The sequence below is a fragment of the Hemiscyllium ocellatum genome, chromosome 34, assembly GCF_020745735.1.
Source record: "Hemiscyllium ocellatum isolate sHemOce1 chromosome 34, sHemOce1.pat.X.cur, whole genome shotgun sequence".
NCBI lineage: Eukaryota > Metazoa > Chordata > Chondrichthyes > Orectolobiformes > Hemiscylliidae > Hemiscyllium > Hemiscyllium ocellatum.
The window spans coordinates 47,447,067-47,472,170 of record NC_083434.1 but is presented as its reverse complement, the minus strand read 5'-3'; the positions used below and the strand labels follow the sequence as shown (position 1 = coordinate 47,472,170).

General features: G+C 42.3%; 1 protein-coding gene across 2 annotated transcripts in view; it reads right to left on the bottom strand.

Moving 5' to 3' along the window:
• The window catches only part of LOC132832309 (cadherin-18-like), a 716,018-nt gene that overhangs the window by 218,779 nt on the left and 472,135 nt on the right, over positions 1 to 25,104 (bottom strand). The gene's annotated exons all lie outside the window — the stretch shown is intronic.

The window sequence follows — 25,104 nt, the reverse complement described above, 5'->3', positions numbered from 1 at the left end:
GTGTTTAGGGTTCCTTGGAATGGTGATGTCATTTCTTGTGGCAATTTCACTTGTCACTTGCTATTCTTTTTCTCAGGGGGTGGTAAATGGGGTCCAAGTCAATGTGTTTGTTGAGAGAGTTCCAGTTGGCATGCGATGCTTCTAGGAATTCTCGTGCTTGTCTCTGTTTGGCTTGGCCTAGGATGGATGTGTTGTCCTACATCAAAGATGTCTCAGAAATGACTGCCAGACTACTCAAACCTCATGGCACCGTGGTAGCCCACAAACCCACCAATACAATAAAACAGCAGCTAATGAAAGACCCTATACAGACAACAAGCAACACTAATGTCATTTACAAAATACCATGCAAGAACTGTAACAAATATTGGACAAACAGGCAGAAAACTAGCCACAGGACATATGGACATCAACAAGCCACAAAAACACATGACCCAGTCTCACTAATATCATTACATACAGATGAGGAAGGACCCAACTTCGACCCACTGTAGGAAAGAAGTCTCTGGCTATCCATCTCATTATGCCTCTCAACATTTTCTACCCCTCCATCAAGTCACCTCCATCCTTCTTCACTCCAATGAGAAAAGCCCTAGCTCCCTGAAACTTTCTTCAGAAGACATGCCCTCCAGTCCAGGCAGCATCCTGGTAAATTTCCTCTGCACCCTCTCTAAAGTTTCCACATCTTTCCTATAATGAGGCAACCAGAAAAGAACACAATATTCCAAGTGTGGTCTAACCAGGGCTCCATGGACCTGCAGCACAACCTAGCAGCTCTTAAACTCAATCCTCCTGCTAAGGAAAGCCAAAACGCCTTAAGACTTCTTAACAACCCTACCAACCGGGTGGCAGCTATGAACATGGACCCCAAGATCCTTCTGTTCCTCCACACTGCCAAACATCCTGCCTTTAACTCTGTATTCTACATTCAAATTCAACCTTCCAAAATGAATGACTTCACACTTTTCCAGGTTTAACTCCATCTGCCACTTATCAGCCCAGTTCTGCATCCTGTTAATGTGCCATTCCGACCTACAACAGCCATCCACACTATCCACCACTCCACCAACCTTTGTGTCATCAGCAAACTTACCAAGCCACTTCCTCATCCAAACCATTTATAAAAATCACAAACAGCAGAGATCCGAGAACAGATCACTGTAGAACACGACTGGTCACCGAGTTCCAAGCTGAGTACTTTCCATCTACCACTACCCTCTGCCTTTTATGGGCTAGCCAAATTTGTATCCAGCTCCAAAGTGACCCCACCACCAGGGATATATTTCCCTCCCCACCGATCTCCGCTTTCTGCAAAGACCGTTCCCTCCGTGACTACCTGGTCGGGTCCACGCCCCCCAACAACCCACCCTCCCATCCTGGCACCTTCCCCTGCCACCACAGAAATTGCAAAACCTGCGCCCACGCCTCCTCCCTCACCTCCATCCAAGGCCCTAAAGGAGCCTTCCACATCCATCAAAGTTTCACCTGTACATCCACCAATGTCATTTATTATATCCGTTGCTCGCACAGCACTTTAGGGAACATCTCCAGGACACCTGAACCAATCAACCACACTGCCTCGTGGCTCAACATTTCAACTCCTCCTCCCACTCTGCCGAGGACATGCAGGTCCTGGACCTCCTCCACCGCTGCTCCCTCACTACCCGATGTCTGGAGGAAGAACGCCTCATCTTCCGCCTCGGAACACTTCAACCTCAGGGCATCAATGTTGACTTCCCCAGTTTCCACATTTCCCCTCCCCCCACCTTATCCCAGTTCCAACCTTCCAGCTCAGCACCATCCCCATGATCTGTCCTACCGGCCAATCTTCCTTCTCACCTATCCACTCCACCCTCCCCTCTGACCTATCACCTCCATCCCCACCCCCTTTCACCATTGTTCTCTTTGCTACCTTCCCCTCACCCCCACACCGCCATTTATCTCTGCCTCTGCTTTTGCCTGAAATGTCGATTTTCCTGCTCCTCGGATGCTGCCTGACCTGCTGTGCTTTTCCAGCACCACTTTAATCTAAACTCTGGTTTCCAGCATCTGCAGTCCTCACTTTTGCCAAATCTGTATCCAGATAGACAGGTTTCCCTGTATCCCATGCCTCCTTACTTTCTAAATAAGCCTACCATAGGGAATCTTATCAAATGCTTTGCTAAAATCCATGTACACCACGTCCACTGCTCTACCTTAATCAACATGCTTTGTCACATCCTCAAAGAATTCAATAAAGTTTGTGAGGCATGACCTGCTCCTCACAAAGCCATGCTGGCTATCTCTAATCAAACTATGGTTTTCCAAATAATCATAAATCCTGTCCCTCAGAATCCTCTCCAAAGTTTTTCCCACCACTGACGTAAGACTGACTGGTCTGTAATTCCTAGGGTTATCTCTATTCCCTTTCTCGAACAACAAAATAACATTTGCCACCATCCAATCATCTGGCACTGCTTCAGTGGACAGTGAGGATGCAGAGATCATTGCCAAAGGTGCAGCCATCTCTTCCCTCGCTTCCTGTAATAACTTAGGGGATATCCCATCTGGACCAGGGGATTTATCTACCTTTGTGTTTTTCAAAATTTTCAGCACATCCTCCTTTCTAACATTAATCTGTTCTAGTATATCAGTCTGTTTCATCTTTCCTCAGAAACGTCAATGTCCCTTTCAGTTGTGAATACTGAAGCAAAGTACTCATTAAGGCCTCCTCTATTCACTCCGACTCCAGACGCATGTTCCCTCCAACATCCCTGATCAACCCTATCATCACTCTAGTCATCCTCTTGTTCCTCATACAAGTGTAGAACGCATGAAGGTTTTCCTTAATCCTACCTGCCAAGGCTTTTTCATGCCCCCTTACAGCTTTCCTAAGTCCATTCTTCAGGTCCTTCTGGCTGCCTTGTAACCCTCTACAGCCCTGTCTGATGCTCGACTCCTCAACCTTAAGTAGGCTTCCTCCTTCCTCTTGACTGGATGTTTCACATCTCTTGTCATAAAAGCCTCTTTCACCCTACCATCCCTTCCTTGCCTCAGTGGGACAAACCTGTCCAGCACTATCAGCAGGTGCTCTCGAAACAACCTCCAGGTTTCTGTTGTGCATTTCCCTGAAACCATTTGTTCACAATTTAGGTGCCCCAGTTCCTGCCCAAAAGCATTGTAATTCCCCCTCCCCAATTAAATACTTTCCCATACTATCTGCTTCTATCCTTCTCCATGAGTATAGTAAAGGTCAGGGAGCTGTGATCACTATCACTGAAATGCTCTCCCACTGAGAGATCTGGCACATAGCCTGGTTCATTACCAAGCACCAAATCCAATATGGCCTCCCCTCTAGTCAGCCTGTCTACATGCTGCATCAGGAACCCTTCCTGGACCTGACAAAAGCTGCTCTATCCAAACTATTTGAACTAAGGAATTACAATCAATATTAGGGAAGTTAAAGTCACCCATGACAACAATCCTGTTACTTCTGCACATTTCCAAAGCCTGTCTCCCAATCTGCTCCTCTGTGTCTCTGTTGCAATTGGAGGTCTGTAGAAAACTCCCAATAAAGTGACTGTTTTTTTCCTGTTTCTGACTTCCACCCATACTGACTCCGTAGACAATCCATCCTCGACAATCTCCTTTTCCGCAGCTATGATACTATCCCTGATTAGCAATGCCACTCCTCCACCTCTATTACCTTCCCAACCTATTCCTTTTGAAACATCTAAACCCTGGAACATCCAACAATCATTCCTGCTCCTACGATATCCAAGTCTCCGTAATGGCCACAACATCATAGTTCCAAGTACTGATCCACACTCTGAGTTTGTAACCCTTACTCCTGATACTTTTTCCATTAAAATAGACACACTTCAACCCATCACACTGACTGAACCTTTGTCCTATCAATTGCCTATCCCTCCTCACAGACTCTCTAGACATTGTATCTGGCTGTTTACTACCTACTCCATTATTTGATCCGTAGCTTCGGTTACCACTCCACTGCCAATGTAGTTTACACCCTCCTAAAGAGGTCTAGCAAACCTCTCTCCCAGGATATTGGTGCCCCTCCAATTCAAGTGTCCTTCTTGTATAGGTGCCACCGTCTCCATAAGGTATCCCAATGACCCACATATCTGAAGCCCTCTCACCTACCAGCTCTGCAGCTATGTTCATCTGCACTCACTCTCTATTCCTACCCTCACTGGCACGTGGCATCAATAGCAATCCTGAGATTACTGCTCTGCTCGTCCTGCCTTTTCGCTTCCAATTTAATTCCCTATATTCTCTTTTCACACCCTCATCCCTTTCCCTCCCTATATCACTCTAAATATGTATTTTCAAATAAACCTGTTGGATTATAAATTGATATTATGTGATTTTTAACTCTCTCTGAATTGTTGTTCATGTGCTAAGACCAAGGTATTTAACCATAATTTGAATTGACTCTTAAATTGATCCTGACATCTCAGAAGACACCATCATATATCTCACGTGTAATTGGTTAAGCACTTTTTGGGATGAAAATGTGTTGCTGGAAAAGTGCAGTAGGTCAGGCAGCATCCAAGGAGCAGGAGAATCGACGTTTCGGGCATGAGCCCGTCTTCAGGAATCCTTTCTCCTAAGCACTATTTGAAAAAGCTGTACTGTTCATCAAGTTTGAGCCTCACTTTTATTGGAGTCATTGTGAGAGCATCCATCATCTTTTTACATCATTAAGGTGCATTTAGTGACAGAGTATCAGCCCAGGGCTTTTCAGACTCTCTTAAACAACCTCCTGGCAACTTGGTATCACAATCTTCTGAAAGAAACCATTAATCCAGCTTTTAAAAAGAATGAAGCCATATTCTGGTTGGCTTCACATTTACAACGACGTAGCTTCTATATTCCAAAGCTGCTGAAGTGGAGGCAACGCATCTGTGAAGCCTGACCAGTAGCAATGAGGTTGGAGGAGAATGATTAGGGGCCATCCATGGTCTTTTCAATTAGAAACGCATCTCAACAATATCACCTGAATATTCAAGTGGGTGGGGGACAAACCATTAGATCTAATCAGAAAGAGCAAATTACTGCGAATATACTAAACAAAAAATGCTGGAAATCACAGTGGGTCAGGCAGCATCCATGGAGAGAGAACAAGCTCATGTTGGGAGTTGAGATGACTCTTCATCAGAGCTTCATATAATCACTTGGAACAATGGGAGTCTGACTATGGAAAGGATGTACTTTAGCATCATCTTTTACAGAAGCCAAACAACTGGAATCCACTGTCAATGACCATATTTGGGTCATTGGGCAGGTGAGGAAAGAGAGCCATGTCATCTTCCATACATCTGCTCATGTGTATAAACATCTGTTTTTGTAGCAGACCAGGAACCTCCAGAAAAGGTGTCAAAGTAGAAAACCTCCTGTGTGGGGTTCTATTCTTTGGTACATTTTTGAATCTTTGCAAACTATAGTTTTTTTTTCAAACCTCAATCCAACAACAATCTTCAGAACAGATGCATCATCTGTCTACTTTAAAAACACCTCAGTGCTAAAGTCACAAGGACCACCAAGTTCAGCTGAAGTTTGCCATGTCATCAAACTTCCAGAGATGTATATACTCTAACCTACCTGAATGTTAAACTACTGTAGGACAGAGCAAAAAATCCCCATCATCTAAAGTACTGAACAAAAGCCTGAACTCAGGCTGCAACAAATACACACACCGCCAGAATCATTTCAGTCTCGGACTATTGTTCAGCCTGGAAGTCCAATTTACAAAATAAAAACTGAAAGAACCGCAGATGCTGTAAATCAGTAACAAAAACAGAAGTTGCTGGAAAAAGCTCAGCAGGTCTGGCAGCGCTGTGAAGAGAAATCAAAGTTAACTTTTTGGATTCAGTGACCTTTCCCCAGAACAGTTCTGAGAAAAGGTCACTGGACCAGAAAAATTAACTCATCCCTCTTCACAGATGCTGCCAGACCTGCTGAACTTTCCAAGCCACTTCTGTTTAAATTCAATTTCGACCTTCATTCTAACAGAACAACCAATCAAACCAAACTCTCTACACTGACAGTAACTTTGACACCTTGGGCTGCCCAGCACAGACAGTACAGGGCCTGCAGAGATACAAGCTCAATCAAAATCAAAACCCATTCACACATACTCTAACTATCAGGAAATTGTTGGTTTCAGAAGGAAACACCAGGTATGCAAAGTTAAACATCACACAACACCAGATTACAGTCCAACAGGTTTATTTGGAAGCACTAGCTTTCTAAGCGCTGCTCCTTCATCAAGGTGGACTTCAGGATATGCAACAACTCAGAATGGCTGAGCAGAGGCGGATAGCCAAGGTCATTACCCATGGAGATGGCCTCAACCTTGGTTTCATGTCACACTACAGGTGATCTCATTACACCATACACTCTCTCACACAGATGCACGCATACTCTTATATACTCATACATTCATGCAGACTCTCTCTCATCCATGAGATCTCTCTCAAACACACACATATACCTCCCAAGAGAAGCACGCACACACACACACTCTCCCTCTCTCTCGCTCTCTCCCTCACATACATGCACACATACACATAAGTCCATGGGGTGAACTTGCATTTGCAGAATTGTAAGTGCAGATACATTCTCTTTTGTTCAAATAGTGCACAATCTGCAGGAAGTCAATGCAGGCAGTTAATCCACATAAAATTTTGTAAATTCCACTTTGGAAATAGAACCAGTCTGACCCAAGATTGGAATAGAGATAGACTCGTTATAACCTCACACCTTTAACACATTGTCTGAGATGTCACCTTTTTTTCCTAAAAGCTTAAGTTATCTTGAGATTGAAACTTTGATAGAAGTCCTAATGAAGAGCTTAAGCTTGAAATGTCGATTCTCCTGCTCCTCGGATGCTGCCTGACCTGCTGCGCTTTTCCAGTGCCACACTCTTCAACTCTGATCTCCAGCAACTCCAGTCCTCATTTTTTCCTAGACTCCAACCTCACACTTTAATGCATTGTCTGAGCTGAAATGTTACTTTTTTTTATATAAAACCTTAAGTTATTTCAAGAATGTGACTTAAAAGAAGTTCTGGGATTTACATATTAATGAACCAAAACCTACAATCCATTCTGAAAGACGAAAATCTTAACAGCAATGTCAGTTTGTTCAATATATTGATTCAGTTGCAGGACACTGTAAATTCTGTGCCTTATGATCCTGCTGCACAGCTACCTAATGAAAGAGCAGCGCTCTGAAAGCTCATGCTTCCAAATAAACCTGTTGGTATATAACCTGTTACTGTGTGAATTTTAACTTTGCCCATCCCAGTCCAATATTGGCTCCTCCACATCGGGAATACAATGGACAACACAGATTTGATGGGAGATAACTGGGCACACAGTTTGTATAACTGCCAGCCCTGATCTGACCTCAGAGAGCCTTTTACAACCCTCTGCAGAAACAGCTTCCCCACAGAGGCCGAACTGAGAAACCAAACCAAGAGCACCATCAGAACAAAGGACATCTGAGAGGGGGGGGGCGAAGCCAGCCAAGAGCTATCCAAACGAGAGCTTCCAGGCACGGGCCTGTTCTGAACCAAGAGAACTGACAGCAAGAACCTCAACAGCTCGCTGTACTTCAAAACCACGTTTACCCCAGTGGTGAGCTTAAACTCCCGAGGCCCTAAAGTGTCTGACCTAGCTAGCAGGGAGGAGACAGCAGGTGGTGACAGTGCAGGGACTCTAAGGGTAGGATGTTTATTTAAAGTTTCTGTGTTTGGTTCTAATAGTGTTTAATCTGTGTTGAATTTAATAGTGCATTTCATTCCTGTCCTCTGTCTAATTTACACTGTCAATTTCACTGATTATAGCATTTACCTCTATTTTTTGTGGTATACTTACCTTTTGTATTGTATATAAACACAGAGATCCTTTTGCCCTGAAACACCTGTCTGCTGCCTTCTTCATTTCACACTCCCTGAAGACGTCCCGTGTCAGAATCAGGGATCGGGGGTGATTTGAACCACTTCAAATTAGCAAATTACTGATTGCAAAGCGGCACCCTACACTGCTTAACCTGTCCCTCCACTTTATAATTTATTTGCTTACATGTGTACTTTGAGACTTAGCGTGTCCGTGTGGAAATTTGAGTAGTTTTATTATTTTTATTTTAGGTGAAGGACAGTAAACACTTTTTTTTTGCAAAGTCAAAAATATCTGTCTGTTGTGTCTTTCAGCAATAAGTATATCATTTTGGATACTGCTGGGGGGGATGACCTACCAGAGGAAAGCCATAGTGGTCAGTTCTCTGGCACTGAGCCTGACACTGTGACCCAGAAGGGAAGGGGGCAGAATAGAAAAGTGCTAGTGGTAGGAAGACGCGATTATTTGGAGAATTGACGGGAGATTTTGTGGTCAAGATGAGGATTCCAGGAAGGTTTGTTGCCTCCCTGGTGCCAGGGTCCGGGATGTCTCTGACCGGGTGTATAAGATTCTGAAACGGGAGGGAGAACAGCCAGAAATCGTGTTACATATTGACACCAATGATATAGCCAGGAAAAGGATTGAGGATATAAAAAGTGATTTCAGGGAGTTAAGGTGGAAGCTGCAGAAAAGGACAAACAGAGTAGTGTTCTTGGGTTTACTACCGGTGCCATGAGATAGCGAGGTGAGGAACAGGGAGTGGGCGCAGCTTAACATGTGGCTGCACAGCTGGTGTAGGAGGGAGGGCTTCAGTTATGTAGATAATTGGGATGCCTTCTGGGGAAGGTGGGACCTGTACATGAAGGACGGGTTGCATCTGAACTGGAAGGGGACCAACGTCCTGGGTGGAAGGTTTGCTCGAGTAGTTCGAGAGGGTTTAAACTAGTATGGCAGGGGGGTGGGAACCTGGGCTGTATACCGGAGGTGAAAGTTGATGCAGATGAGGCAATAGCGCAGACAGTGGGAAGGACTTTCCTGGGAAAGAACCAAGGGATCAGTTAAAGTGTGTTTGCTTTAACGCAAGGAGTATCAGGAATAAAAGTGATGAACTCAGAGCATGGATCAGTACCTGGTGCTATGATGTTGTGGCCATAACAGAGACATGGGTTTCTCGGGGGCAGGAATGGTTGCTGGATGATCCAGGGTTTAGAACATTTAATAAGAATTGAGGGGGGGAAGAGGAGGGGGTGTGGGAGTGTAGCACTGCTAATCAGAGAGGGTATCACAGCTACAGAAGCTTCCATTGTCGAGGAGGGTCTGCCTATTGAGTCAGTATGGGTGGAAATTAGGAACAGTAAGGGAGCAGTCACCTTGTTAGGGGTTTGCTACAGCCCACCCAATAGCAGCAGGGAGATGGAAGAAAGCATAGGTCAGCAGATTTTGGAAAAGTGTGAATGTAGTAGGGTTGTTGTAATGGGTGACTTTAACTTTCCCAACATTGATTGGAATCTCCTTCAAGCAGATGGTTTGGAAGGAGCTGTTTTTGTAAGGTTTGTTCAGGAGGGTTTCCTAACTCAGTACATTGACAGGCCGACGAGGGGAGAGGCCATTTTGGATTTGGTGCTCGGCAATGAGCCAGGGTAGGTGTCAGATCTTGAGGTGGGAGAGCATTTTGGTGATAGTGACCACAACTGCCTCACATTCTACATAGCTATGGAGAAGGAGAAAAGCAGGCACAATGGGAGGATATTTGATTAGGGAAAAGGAAACTATGATATTATCAGGCATGAATTGGGAAGCATGGACTGGAAGCAATTGTTCCATGGAAAGGGCACTATAGACATGTGGAGACTCTTTAAGGAACAGTTGTTGCAAGTGATACACAAATGTGTTCCTCTGAGACAGGCAAGAAGGGGTAAGATAAAGGAACCTTGGATGATGAGAGCGGAGGAGCTTCTCGTCAAAAGAAAGAAGGCAGCTTACGTAAGGTGGAGGAAGCTAGGGTCTTGCTCAGCTCTAGAGGATTACAGGCAGGTGAAGAAGGAGCTCAAAAATGGTCTGAGGAGAGCCAGGAGAGGGCACAAAAAAGGTTTGGCAGGAAGAATTAGGAAGAATCCAAAGGCATTTTACACGTATATGAGGAATAAGAGAATGTTCAAAGAAAGAGTAGGGCCGATTAGGGATAGAATAGGGAACTTGTGTGTGGAGTCTGAGGAGGTAGGGGAAGCCCTAAATGAGTTTTTTTGCTTCTGTCTTTACTAAAGTAAAGGACCTTGTAGTGAATGAAACCATTGAGGAGCAGGTGTGCATGCTGGAACGGATAGAGACTGAGGAAGCTGATGTGCTGAAAATTTTGAAAAACATTAAGATTGACAAGTCGCTAGGACCAGGCCAGATTTGTCCTCAGCTGCTTTGGGAAGTGAGAAATGTGATTGCTTCGCCGCTTGCGAAGATCTTTGCATCCCCACTCTCCAGCGGAGTCGTACCTGAGGACTGGAGAGAGGCAAATGTAATTCCTCTCTTCAAGAAAGGAAATAGGGAAATCCCTGGCAATTACAGACCAGTCAGTCTCACGTCTGTCATCTGCAAGGTGTTAGAAAGGATTCTGAGGGATAGGATTTATGACGGCTTGATTAAATACAGTCAGCACGGCTGTGTAAGGGGCAGGTCATGCATCACAAATTTTATTGAGTTCTTTGAGGATGTTACTAGACAAGTTGATGAGGGTTGATCAGTGGATGTGGTGTATATGGACTTCAGCAAGGCATTTGATAAGGTTCCCCATGGTAGGCTCATTCAGAAAATCAGGAGGAATGGGATACAGGGGAACTTAGCTGTCTGGATACAGAATTGGCAGGTCGACAGAAGACAGTGAGTGGTAGTGGAAGGAAAGTATTCTGCCTGGAAGTCAGTGGTGAGTGGTGTTCCACTGGGTGAGTGATGCACAAATGTGTTCCTTTGAGACAGACAAGAAGGGGTAAGACAAAGGGCCTCTACTCTTTGTCATTTTTATTAATGGCTTGGATGAGGAGATTGAAGGATGGGTTAGTAAGTTTGCAGACGACACAAAGTTTGGAGGTGTCGTTGACAGTATAGAGGACTGTTGTAGGCTGCAGCAGGACATTGACAGGATGCAGAGATGGGCTGAGAGGTGGCAGATGGAGTTCAACCTGGATAAATGCGAAGTGATGCATTTTGGAAGGTCGAATTTGAAAGTTGAGTACAGGACTAAAGACAGGATTCTTGGCAGTGTGGAGGAACAGCAGGATCTTGGTGTGCAGGTGAATAGATCCCTTAAAATGGCCATCCAGGTGGACAGGGTTGTTAAGAAAGCATATGGTGTTTTGGCTTTCATTAACAGGGGGACCGAGTTTAAGAGCCATGAGATCTTGTTACGGCTCTATAAAACTTTGGTCAGACTACACTTGGAATACTGTGTCCAGTTCTGGTTGCCCTATTATAGGAAAGATGTGGATGCTTTGGAAAGGGTTCAGAGGAGGTTTACCATGATGCTGCCTGGAATGGAGAGCTTATCTTATGAAGAGAGGTTGACTGAGCTCGGACTTTTTTCATTGAAAAAAAGGAAGAGAGGGGACCTAATTGAGGTATACAAGATAATGAGAGGCATAGATAGAGTTGATAGCCAGAGACTATTTCCCAGGGCAGGAATGACTAACATGAGGGATCATAGTTTTAAGCTGTTTGGCAGAAAGTATAGAGGGGATGTCAGAGGTGGTTTTTTTATGCAGAGAGTTGTGGGAATATGGAGTGCATTGCAGCAGCAGTTGTGGAAGCAAGGTCATTGGGAAGCTAGGGAGGAGATAGCAGAGCCATTGGCCTGGATTTTTATGTCGTCATTGTCAACGGGAATGGTACCAGAGGACTGGAGGATAGCGAATGTGGTCCCCTTGTTCAAGAAAGGGAGTAGGGATAGCTCTAGTAACTATAGGCCAGTGAGTCTGACTTCAGTGGTGGGCAAAGTCTTAGAGAGAATGGTAAGGGATAAGATTTATGAACATCTGGATAGGAACAACGTGATCAAGGATAGCCAGCATGGTTTTGTGAAGGGCAGGTCGTGCCTCACAAACCTTATTGAGTTCTTTGAGAAGGTGACCAAGGAAGTGGATGAGGGTAAAGCAGTAGATGTTGTGTATATGGATTTTAGTAAGGCGTTCGATAAGGTTCCCCACGGTAGGCTAATGCTAAAACTACGGAGGTATGGCATTGAGGATACATTAGAGGTTTGGATTAGGAATTGGCTGGCTGGAAGGAGACAGAGGGTAGTAGTTGATGGACTATGTTCATCTTGGAGTGCAGTTACTAGCGGTGTACCACAAGGATCTGTTTTGGGACCATTGCTTTTTGTTATCTTTATAAATGATCTAGAGGAGGGGCTTGAAAGCTGGGTAAGCAAGTTTGTGGATGACACAAAAGTCAGTGGAGTTGTGGATAGTGAGGAAGGAAGTGGTAGGTTACAGCGGGATATAGATAAGTTGCAGAGCTGGGCAGAAATGTGGCAAATGGAATTCAATGTAGCTAAGTGAGAAGTCATTCACTTTGGTAGGAGTAACAAGAAGATGGATTACTGGGCTAATGGTAGGCTACTTGGTAGTGTGGATGAGCAGAGGGATCTTGGTGTCCATGTACACAGATCTCTGAAAGTTGCCACCCAGGTAAATAGTGCTGTGAGGAAGGCATATGGTGTACTGGGCTTTATTGGTAGAGGAATTGAGTTCTGGAGTCCTGAGGTCATGTTGCAACTGTATAAGACTCTGGTGCGGCCTCATCTGGAGTATTGTGTGCAGTTTTGGTCGCCATACTATAGGAAGGATGTGGAGGCATTGGAACGAGTGCAGAGGAGGTTTACCAGGATGTTGCCTGGAATGGTAGGAAAATCTTATGAGGAAAGGCTGAGGCACTTGGGGCTGTTCTCATTGGAGAAGAGAAGGTTTAGGGGAGATTTGATAGAGGTGTATAAGATGATTAGGGGTTTAGATAGGGTCGACACTGAGAACCTTTTACCGCTAATGGAGTCAGGTGTTACTAGGGGACACAGCTTTAAATTAAGGGGTGGTAGGTATAAGACAGATGTTAGGGGTAGATTCTTTACACAGCAGGTTGTGAGTTCATGGAATGCCCTGCCAGTAGCAGTGGTGAACTCTCCTTCTTTATGGTCATTTAAGCGGGCATTGGATAGGCATTTGGAAGTTATTGGGCTAGTGTAGGTTAGGTAGGATTCGGTCGGCGCAACATCGAGGGCCGAAGGGCCTGTACTGCGCTGTATCTTTCTATGTTCTATGTTCTATGTTCTATATTTAAGAGACTGCTGGACATGCATATGGTCACAGAAATCTGAGGGTTCGTACATTAGGTTTACCTCACATGAGGATCAATGGTCGGCACAACATTGTGAGCTGAAGGGCCTGTTCTGTGCTGTATGGTTCTATGTTCTATGTAATAGTCACAAAACATAAACAGTTAAACATTCATTGAATTTGCCAGCACATACATCTCTCTCCGACCGTCAAACAGAACTGAAAAAAAAATAAGTCAAACTCCTCCTCCTGAGCTGGTTGAAACTCAGTTGGGTTTACACATTAAAAATGAATAAAAACCAATTACCAAACATACTTTTCTAAATTTATTACATAAAGAACACAATTACAAACCCAAGGAAACCAAACCTCTCTACCAAACTTTATTATTTCATCTCAAACTAAGTTTCATTCACTGATCACATGTCATCATCAGTGACTTCGCCTGGCTCCCATTTTAGCATAACCTCAATTTTAAAATTCTCAGTCTTCAAATCCCTTCAAATCCTTCTCCCTCCTTATTTGTATAACCTTCTCCAGCTCCACAACTCTCTGAGCTGCTGCAAAGGCTGGTCAATAGGTTGATCTCAATGTGTTGAAAAATCCCTTGTGAGCTGATTATGAAAGTGAACAAATGGTCTGGACATGAGGCATCATTTTGTAATGGCATCAGAATCTGCCTACAACTGCTCATCTTGGTAAATAACTGTATCGCCTGCTTAATTCTTCATGTCTCATTGGAAAGCAACCAGGAAATAAAACATGCCTTTTCAGGATGAAAACTTAAACCTGATTACTAATGCAAATCTACAATATCATCAGAAAAGGAGCTGCCTTAAATGACGAGGTTGAAAAAATGAGGTTATCTCACATACTAAGATGATTTAAGTGCCAGAGCTTATGCTATCTGTTTTCCAATCTGAGCTCCTTGAACATTCTCGTTTTAATTGTTCCACCATTGCTGGCTGTAACCTTGGCTTCCTCAGAGTAGGTTCTGTGATCACCTTTCGACACGTCTCCACACTGCTATCTCTCTTTTCTGCTTTAAAATATGTGTCTGAAATGTACCTCTTTGCTCAAGTTTCAATTCCAAGGTGTCCTTTGGTAGCATAGACTTAAGTGTCGTTCAATATCTCTGATGAAGTATTTTGCGACGTTTTAAGTTTTAAAAGGCACCATTGAAAAGCAAATTGTTGTTGGTGTTAACAGAAATTGAATGGAGTACGTAATTAATGTAGTCAGTTAGATGCAGTTGCACTTTTATTCTGGTCCAGGTTGTGCATTTAAATTGTAAGGTTAGGCTAATGATCCAGGACAACTCCCAAGGGAGTGCTGCATTGTCAGAGGTGCTGCTTTCAGCAAATAATTAAACCAAGGGAATGTCTGCGTTTTCTAAGGCTTTCACCGAATGGCACCAATTTCATGGCCAACTGTGCCGACATAACAAGACAGTCAGGACATACTTCATTGTACTTGAAACATCTTGACATGTTTCTGATAGAGAGAGGACACAGTGCTTTATAAATTCAGGCTCTCTGGTAACAAAAATAAAAGCACCAAAATTGCAAAGCAAAGCAATGACAAATTCATATTCTAAATATCCCTGACTACAATAGCTGACAATTTAAGAAAGTGTATTCGCAATCAACCCTATAAGGATTTAAGAAATTCAAAAAATATTTATTCTATTATAATCAATCCATTTGCATGTCCCCAGTAGTGAGGTGACATGCAGCTATAAAGTTCCAGATCTTTTAATCCGTTTCTGAGAAAGCGCAGTAATCAATGCTTGCTATCACTCTGATGCTGGAACAGGTGACAGAATGCCGAGTCAACAGCAAAAGGCTGATGCCTTATTTCCAAACTGAGGAGCTCAAATGAAAATGTGCACCCATCAATAGCTGCATCAAGTGTTTCTACATTTGACTGATAAGCAGTAACTCATTATATTTGAAGTGGATCATGGGGGCTTAGGATAAACCCCATGTTCTTCATGTTTGATGTTTCTGCTATTTGCTGAGGTGATTGACAGCTGTAAAATAAATATCAGGGTTGTTACTCCACTGCTGAAAGTTCAAAGAGATCAGAATTCTGGCTGTTTACTTTATAAATTGTTGACTCTGCAGCAAATTTCAGGCACGGCTCAGTGAAATAGTGAATCAGAGAGTCAGTACCTGTGGATGCTAGAGCTGTCTACTGCTCTGAGCTTACTTTATACAACAGTGAAAATACATACTTCATGTATCTATTTTACATTTGTGGAGCTGAAATACTGGTTTTAGATGTTGGGACGAATATATACTTTAGACTTTAGTTTCCTTCTCAGTTTCAAACATGTACTTGGCTAGCCAGACCAGTCACAAACCGAAACACACTGCTATCCATTGATAAAGGATTCCATTCACCAAGACTTATATTTGTTTTTGACCAACTGTATTTCACCCCGAATGATATTAGAGATTATGTTTCTTGATTCATTTTAAATTTTATTCTTGCCTGTCCAATCCGTTGATCTCTTTGACCAATATCCTCTTTCAGAGGGATGTCAGTAATAACTTGAATTCATATCAAATCACCTTCTCCTTCAGTAAGACCAACAAAGTAATTTCAAACTCTCATATTCTGTCTCTCTAACACTAGTGGCCACCTACACCTCACTGGAGTGACTCACACACCCGGACATTACAGGGTCAAAGCACTTAACACCTGGCTCTGAAACCTAACTGGCAATAAAATAACTTTGCAGCCGAATCAATTAATAATCACACAACACCAATTTATAATCCAACAGGCTTATTTTGGAAGCACTAGTTTTCGGAGCGACGCTCCTTCATCAGATGGCTGTGAAGTATAATTCTTATTCTTCACAACCACCAGATGAAGGAGCAGTGTTCCGAAAGTGCTTCCAAATAAACCTGTTAGACCATAACCTGGTGTTGTGTGATTTTTAACTTTGTACAGCCCAGTCCAACACCGGCATCTCCAAATCATAATCAATTAATGAAGGACAGTTCGATAAAAGAACGTTAAGTGCAAGATCCTCGTGGAATCCTTCACATTTATTTTCACAAATATGTTATTTATTAAACAACAACTGATAGGACCTCACCATCCAATTAAAACATTGGGACGCTGAGCCTAAACTTCAAGTCAGTAGATTTATGCTACCCCCTAGAATCCATTACAGAACTGTCAACCCATGACAAATATAATTAAACTACAGAACAAATATGCAAATCATTAACAAGCATATCACTGCACAGGCTTGTTAATAGGTGTGAGATTTTATACAAATTAGTTATTAAAGTAAATAAAAGTAATGGATACTGGAGTTCTGATATAAAAAGTGCTGGTGAAACTCAGCAGGTCTGTTAATATGCATGGATGAAGAAACACAGATAATATTTCAATTTTGATATAATTTGTCTTCAGAACTGAACGTAGCTGGAAAATGAGGCTTTTATACTGTTCAGAAAGTGAGAAGGAGGGGCAAGTGGAGCAGATAATGAGGGTGCTCGGAATAAAACGCACAGAGGGGGTTATTGGAGGTAGAGGAGTAATATTGATGATGATAAGATCATAGTGTTATAGCGTCATACAGCAAGGAAACAGACCCTTCAGTTCAACTCAACCACACCAAACAGACATCCCAATCTGACCTAGTTCAATTTGCCAGCATTTCGCCCATATCTCTGTAAACCCTTCATATCCATATACCCATGCAGATGCTTTTTAAATGTTGTGATTATGGCTGCTTCTACACTCTTCTTTGGCGGCTAGTTCCATACAAGCACCATCCTCTGCATGAAAATGTTACCCCTTAGATCTTTTTTAAATCTTTCCCCTCTCACCTTATTAAACCTATGCCCTCTAGTTTTGACTTCTCTACTTTGGGGAAAAAAAAGCTTGTCTATTTTTGACCCAATTCATGCCCCTCATGATTTTATAAACCTCTATAAGGTCACCCCTCTGCCTCCAATACTCCAGCCTATTCAGTCTCTCCCTATAGCTCAAACCCTCCAATCCTGGCAAAATTGTACGCAGTATTCTAAAAGTAGCCTCATCAATGTCCTGGGAGACAGTGAGGACTGCAGTTGCTGGAGATCAGAGCTGAAAATGTGTTGCTGGAAAAGCGCAGCAGGTCAGGCAGCATCCAAGGAGCAGGAGAATCGACGTTTCGGGCATGAGCCCTTCTTCAGGAAGCGTCGATTCTCCTGCTCCTTAGACGCTGCCTGACGTGCTGCGCTTTTCCAGCAACACATTTTCAGCTTATCAATATCCTGCACAGCTGCAATACAACATGTTAATGGTTGGCCTTTAATAGCAGTAAATAGATCAATTTTGCTGAGAAGAAACTGATAGCAACAGGCCATACGTTGGTTAGGGTCTGTAATCAAAATGGAGGACAATGTTCATTTTCTGAATGTGTTGAGTCTTTGGAGTTTGCTTTAGAATATTTTTTTTTTAGGCAGAGATAGTTAGATTCTTGAATACCAAGGGGGTGAAAGATTAGTGGGGATATGCAGGAATGTAAAGTTGAGGTTAAAATAAAATCAGACATGATCTTGTTGAATAATAGAGGAGGTTCAAAGGGCTAAATGGCCTACGTTTGTTCCTTGATTAAATGTTTATATCTATTCTCATGAATTTGCTGGGTCTTGGAGTCATGGAGTCATAGAGATGTACAGCATGGAAACAGACCCTTCGGTCCAATCCGTCCATGCCGACCAGATTTCCCAACCAATCTGGTTCCACCTGCTGGCATACAGCCCATATCCCTCCAAACCCTTCCTATTCATATACCCATCCAAATGCCTCTTAAATGTTGCAATTGTACCAGCCTCCACCACATCCTCTGGCAGCTCATTTCATACACGTACCACCCTCTGAGTGAAAAAGTTGCCCCTTAGGCCTCTTTTATATCTTTCCCCTCTCACCTTAAACTATGCCCTCTACTTCAGGACTCCCTGACCCCAGGGAAAAGACTTTGCCTATTTATCCTAGTCATGCCCCTCATAATTTTGTAAACCTCTAAAAGGTCAGCCCTCAGCCTCTGACGCTCCAGGGAAAACAGCCCCAGCCTGTTCAGCCTCTCCCTGTAGCTCAGATCCTCCAACCCTGGCAACATCCTTGTAAATCTTTTCTGAACCCTTTCAAGTTTCACAACATCTTTCCGATAGGAAGGAGACCAGAATTGCACGTATTATTCCAACAGTGGCCTAACCAGCTGCAACATTTCCTCCCAACTCCTGTACTCAATACTCTGACCAATAAAGGAAAGCATACCAAACACCTTCTTCACTATCCTATCTACCTGCGACTTCACTTTCAAGGAGCTATGAACCTCCACTCCAAGGTCTCTTTGTTCAGCAACACTCCCTAGGACATTACCATTAAGTGCATAAGTCCTGCTAAGATTTGCTTTCCCAAAATGCAGCACCTCGCATTTATCTGAATTAAATTCCATCTGCCACTTCTCAGCCCATTGACCCATCTGGTCAAGATCCTGTTGTAATCTGAGGTAACCCTCTTCGCTGTCTACTACACCTCCAATTTTGGTGTCATCTGCAAACTTACTAACTGTACCTCTTATGCTCACATCCAAATCATTTATGTAAATGACAAAAAGTAGAGCACCCAGCACCGATCGTTGTGGCACTCCACTGGTCACAGGCCTCCAGTCTGAGAAACAACCCTCCATCACCACCCACTGTTTTATACATTTGAGCCAGTTCTGTATCCAAATGGCTAGTTCTCCCTGTATTCCATGAGATCTAACCTTGCTAACCAGTCTCCCATGGGGAACCTTGTCGAACGCCTTACTGAAGTCTATATAGATCACATCTACCGCTCTGCCCTCATCAATCTTCTTTGTTACTTCTTCAAAAAACTCAATCAAGTTTGTGAGACATCTTTGCATGAGAAATTCCTCTGGATTGCCCACCTGCATGTGCATCCATAACCAGTACCTCCGCTGTCTCACTGATGGTGCTGCTTTCGCAGTTCTGCATTCAATGTCATACTTGTCATTTCTATCAAATTTAATTCCCGGATTCCTAAATTGCTGTGAGATTTTGGTGGAAATATTAAAGCAAAGCTTTTTAGAAACATAATGTCACCATACATGGCTTTAAAATGCAGTAATTAAATCTACAGATCTTATTTAACTATTGCCTACTTTATCTGGCAATCACATGTAGCCTCAACTTCCCATCAGCAATTAGCTAGAAGAGGAGACAAGAATACTCAGTACAACAATCACACAGCCTACTCTTGGAAAGGAACCAAGGGGCAGAGGGAGTTCAGCCATGTTGAGTTTCAGGGGAGAAAGGTGAGGCTGAAAGACCTCTACTTTAAAGTTGTGAATATTAGAAATAAAACAGATGACTTAAGAGCATGGATTGACGTGTGAAATTGTGGTTTTGTTACCATCACAGAGATGTGGTTGAGGAAAAGGTAGGACTGGGAACTTCACTTTCCAGGGTATAGTATCTCCAGAAAGGACGGAATTATCAGTGGAGGAGAATGTTTGGAACAGTGATTACATTTCTATAAGCTTTAAGAGAGCTACGAATCAGGATAAGACTGGTCTTTGGGTGAAAGTGCTCGGTTGAAGGAAGGCTAATGAGAACAGTATCAGGTAGGAATTGGAGAAGTTAGATTAGAGCTGTTTGAAGGTAAATCTACACCTGACTTTTGAGAGTGTTTTTAAAGGGCAATTGATCAGACTTAGGACCAACATGTTCTTGTGAAATGAATGATAAGGATGGCAAGGTTGAGGAACCCTAGATGGCAGGAGATATTGAAAACTTAGTCAGAAAGAAAAGGGAAGCATATGTAAGGTTTAGGAAACTTTAATCAGACAAGGCCCTTGAGCAATACTCAGGAAGAAACTAAACAAGGAATTAGGAGAGTTAAAGGGAGCCATAAAACATCCTTAGCAAATAGGATTAAGGAGAATCCCAAAGCATTTTCTATGTATATATAAAATGCGCTCAAAGTCAAAGGGGGAGATTTATGTATAGAGATGTGGAAGTGGGTGAGGTCCTCAATGAGTACCTCGCATAAGTATTCACCACGGCAAAGGAATGGATGATGGTGAGATCAGAGAGGGATATGTTGATATTGTAGTGCGTGTCGATATTGCGGAGGAGGTGTTCAGGGTCCTGAGAAACATTAAGGTAGGTAAATCCCCAGGGCCTGATGAGATATAACCCAGGATACTGAGGCAGGCAAGGGAGGAGATTGGTGAGGTCTTGACAGAGATCTTCATCCTTTTTAGCCACAGATCCCAGAAAACTGGAGAATAGCCAATAGCCAATTACCAAAAGTTCAATTACCACACATCCTTCAGAAGAAAAATTTTGAATTTGTCACACATTCCAACTCTTTTTGATTTATGAAATAAAGTTCTGGATCTGTCAATTGTGAAGCTGTTTGAGGACCTATTTAAAACCATATCCCTTTTTGTTTTATTTCTTACAGAGATGGTCTGGTAGCTAATACAAAATCTTCCAAAATTAACTAGGTACCTAAGTTGTTTATGATGACACTGAACTAATTCTTTTCATCACATGTAAAAAGGAAAGTTTAATTAAAGGCAAGATGATTGCATTTGTGCAAATCACCTAGCTTTGGGGCAGCACGGTGGCTCAGTGGCTAGCATTGCTGCCTCACAGCGTTAGGCACCGGATTCGATTCCTGTCCCGGGTCTGTGCGGAGTTTGCACATTCTCCCGTTGTCTGCCTGGTTTCCTCCCACAATCCAAAGATGTGCAGATCAGGTGAATTGGCCATGCTAAATTGCCCGTAGTGTTAGTTGCATTAGTCAGAGGTAAATGTAGGGGAATGGGTCTGGGTGAGATACTCTTCTGCGGGTTGGTATGGACTTGTTAGGCCAAATGGCCTGTTTCCACACTGTAGGGAATCTAATCTGTTCCAAAGATTAAGAAGAGTAACAGGGATACTCCAGGGTATTATAGGCTGAAGGGCTGCAATGCTCTTTGTTCCTGGTGAGCCTTATATCAGTTCGGGTAGAGAAATTATTGGAGAAGATTCTTAGGTGTCAGGATTTACTCACATTTGGAAATGCATAGGCGTATTAGGGATACATAACATGGCTTTGTGCAAGTCAGGTCTTGTCTTATCAATCATTTTCATCACTTCCTCCTAAAAATTCAGATTTGTGAGGGTAAGGCAGAACATTATCAACATGGATTTTCCTAAAGCATTTAATCAGGTCCCTGTTGGTAATCTGGTCGAGAAGATTAAGTCACTTGAGATTGACAGTGAAATGGTAAATTGGATACAAAATTGGCTTGGTCATTAACTCTGTTTTCTCTCCACAAACACTGCCAGACCTGCTGTGCTTCTCCAGCTTTGTTGGTTTTTGTCTCAGATTACTGTATTTACCTTTGAATGCTCGCCATTACCTTTCTATCATTATCCCTTTAAGTAATGTCCCTCAATTTAACCCACACCTCACAACACCATTACATCGTCAATTTAGAGTTAGGCCTTCCAAGTATTTTCAGAATTATTTTAGATTTAATATTTTTGCTTTTGCATTACAGAACTCTCACTTTTGCTTAAAGCTGATGTGAAAGTCAGGAAAGTGATATTTAAAACTTATGTTTTAATTGCAAAGGTCTCTGCTTGAACTTTTCATTTTGAGCGTTGGAATTCTCTGAGGAAATTGAATGAAGTGACGGATGAACATCTGCCATGTACTAAGTGTTAAGAGAATTATAACTTTGCCCTCTATAAACACCCTGTGCATAGAATAAATTTGTCTTCTGTTGTTCACCACTGGCTTTAATTAACTGCTCATCTACAATCAGAGAGAAGCTTCCTCACCACAAAGCAATTATTGTAGGTTGTATTCCTCCACCAGGAAAACATCCATCTATCGCCAAGTCAGAAACATTAAACAATTAAACAGCCTTCAAACAAAAACCAATCACTTTGACTCTCTTTTGACTTCAGAATTCCTGCATCTGCAAGATTTCTCTTTGCAGATGAAAACATTGTTAAATATTTCCATCTGTTGTGGTTAATGGAAGAGTAAAAAGTGAGGTCTGCAGATGCTGGAGATCAGAGCTGAAAATGTGTTGCTGGTTAAAGCACAGCAGGTTAGGCAGCATCCAAGGAACAGGAAATTCGACGTTTCGGGCCAGGGCTCTGGCCCGAAACGTCGAATTTCCTGTTAATGGAAGAGACCCTGAATGATGTTTTCATAAGGAATGTCGTATTGAAAGGTGTTTTCATGCAAACTGAAAATCAAAAATCTTTGAGTTATAATATCAAAGATTTAAACAGATATTGAACTGGTCAGGATAAATGAAATCAAAATTAGTTGGACATCTATAGTAAGACATGTAGGAATGAAGACTATCTGTTAGTTTGCAGTGAGAATAATTGAACCAGCTCCCCCTTCTAAATCCTGTACTGAATCATAACCATTTGTGGAAGATGCAATTACAGCCTGTCCTGTTTACACGGAGAGAAAAATAAGTATAAAGAGGATTAATTTTTCCCAGTGAAGTAGCTCATACAAAAAGGATTACATTTTGGAAATGCATTCACATCTGTAAAGTTCTCGACGGATTTGTCATATTTATAACCACTGAGATAAAATGATCCAGTGAACTGGGAACTTACGCTTTAATTAAATAGAAATTTACGTGGATTTTACTGCAGTTGATGTGAACTACTATGCACTTAACTCACTCACTTGGTACATGTGGCAAATCTCCAAAATTACTGTCATGAAAGACATGAGAATATAATACTAGGTGGAAGGGGGGACTGAAGATCAGAGTCAAAGAGTGTGGTGCTGGAAAAGCACAGCAGGTCAGGCAGCATCTGAAGTACAGGAGAACTGACATTTCAGGCAAATGCCCTTCATCAAGAACTAATGAGAAAATAATGCCTCTTTTCTGATTATTTGTTAAATTTAATCATCCAATATTCCAAATTGACTCAGTCAAAGTTGCTAGCTGAGAGAAGGTCTCTTTCTCTTGGCAATGAGATGTTTCAGCAAAGCAATGCTCTGAATAAGGTCCTCATCCCAAGTGAATGGTAAACTAATTTGTCAACTAAATTCTTAATTGTCTATTTTGCTATTTCTAAGTGAAAGCTGCTAAATTACATCAATAGAGTAAGTGAAGTGCACTGCTGAAAATATTTCCTCAGAATGCAAAAGGGCATTCATTTACAGACACAGCAGGGAAAATAGATCCAGACCCTAAACGTAAGTGTACTGCAGCAGAATAAGAAAACCTTCCCAACATCACAGACTAGGAACATATCCAAAATAATATAAGAACGCTTCACTGGTCTGGGCAACACTACTGATGGGAATAGCCAAGAAAAGTAAACTAATTATGCTGAATCCAATTAACTATTGACCAAACATCAATATAGTTCAGGTTCTTGTAGATACAAGATAATAAGAAATCTTAATTTCTGTTTAATGTGATAATTGTAAATCATTTTCAACATCAAAATAAATAAATATTGCAAGGAAGAAACATTTGGAATCCTGGATTAAAATATTGTTACTGAACTAAACTCTGAGGGCAGAATTAGGAACCTGTGATAGTATTTCACAAACATTCATATCAATGCCTCTGAGTTCTGTTACACAAGTTCAGACTCTTAAATTATTAGAATTGTAAATAAAAACAAGTTAAAATAACTCCATATTAAAAATGAGAATTATAAACTAAAATTAATGTTCACAATTTTCTTATTAGAAATTGCAACCTTAATGAATTCATGTGAAAACTAATCTGAACTCCTTTAACCAGTGTATGGGTATCCTCTTGCCAATCAGCTACTTGTTATCTTGCACTCTTGAAATATTTACTATCATGGCAACATATCATTTTTTGTAATATTACTAATTTAATATCAATAGTTTAATATTACTAGTTTGCAAAACTTGGAAGAATTGTAAACTGTGAGGGGGGCGGTACAGGACTATGAAGGACATTGACAAGTGGCTGGTGCGGGTGGTTAAGGAGGCTATTCAATCCATTGCCCTGGGCCAGTTTTTTGAAGGAGCTTTCCAATTCAGCCCACACTCCCCTCTCCACACTCTTTCCTCACAGCCTTTTCAATTATTCACCCACTCCCCGTTTGAAAGATCCTATTGATTTCTGTGCTTGCAGATCACAACAGCTTGCTGCTTTACACACACTTTCTCTTCATTCTCACAGTTTCTCTTTATAAATGATTTTAAATTCATGTCACTCTGGTTATTGACCATCGTGCCAGCGCAAACAAGTTCTATTTATCGATCAAGGTACCTTCAAGTGTCACAAAAGCTCAGAGAAATTGCACTGAAGTGAGTCGGGACATTTCAGGAAGAGCACTTGGTCCTTTGATGAAGGAGTGGGGTGAGCGGAGGGGTGACCTTATAGAGGTTTACAAAATCATGAGGGTCATGGATAGGATAAATAGACAAAATCTTTTCCCTGGGGTCGGGGAATCTAGAACTAGAGGGTATTGGTTTCAGGTGAGAGGGGAAAAAAATAAAAGTGGCCTAAGGGGCAACTTTTTCACACAGAGGGTGGCACGTGCATGGAATGAGCTGCCAGAGGGAGTGGTGGAAGCTGGTATACTGCAATATTTAAAAGACATTTGGATGGGTATATGAATGGAAGGGGTTTGGAGGGATATGGGCCAGGTGCTGGCAGGTGGGACTAGATTGGGTTGGGATATCTGGTCGGCATGGACGGGTTGGACCGAAGGGTCTGTTTCCATGCTGTACATCTCTATGACTCTATGACTTTATGAGATGGATGTGGTTCCTTCAGACAGCGACAATCTGAGGAATCATTAATGATACTTGAGTTCTCATTATGGGATGAGTTCAAAGTA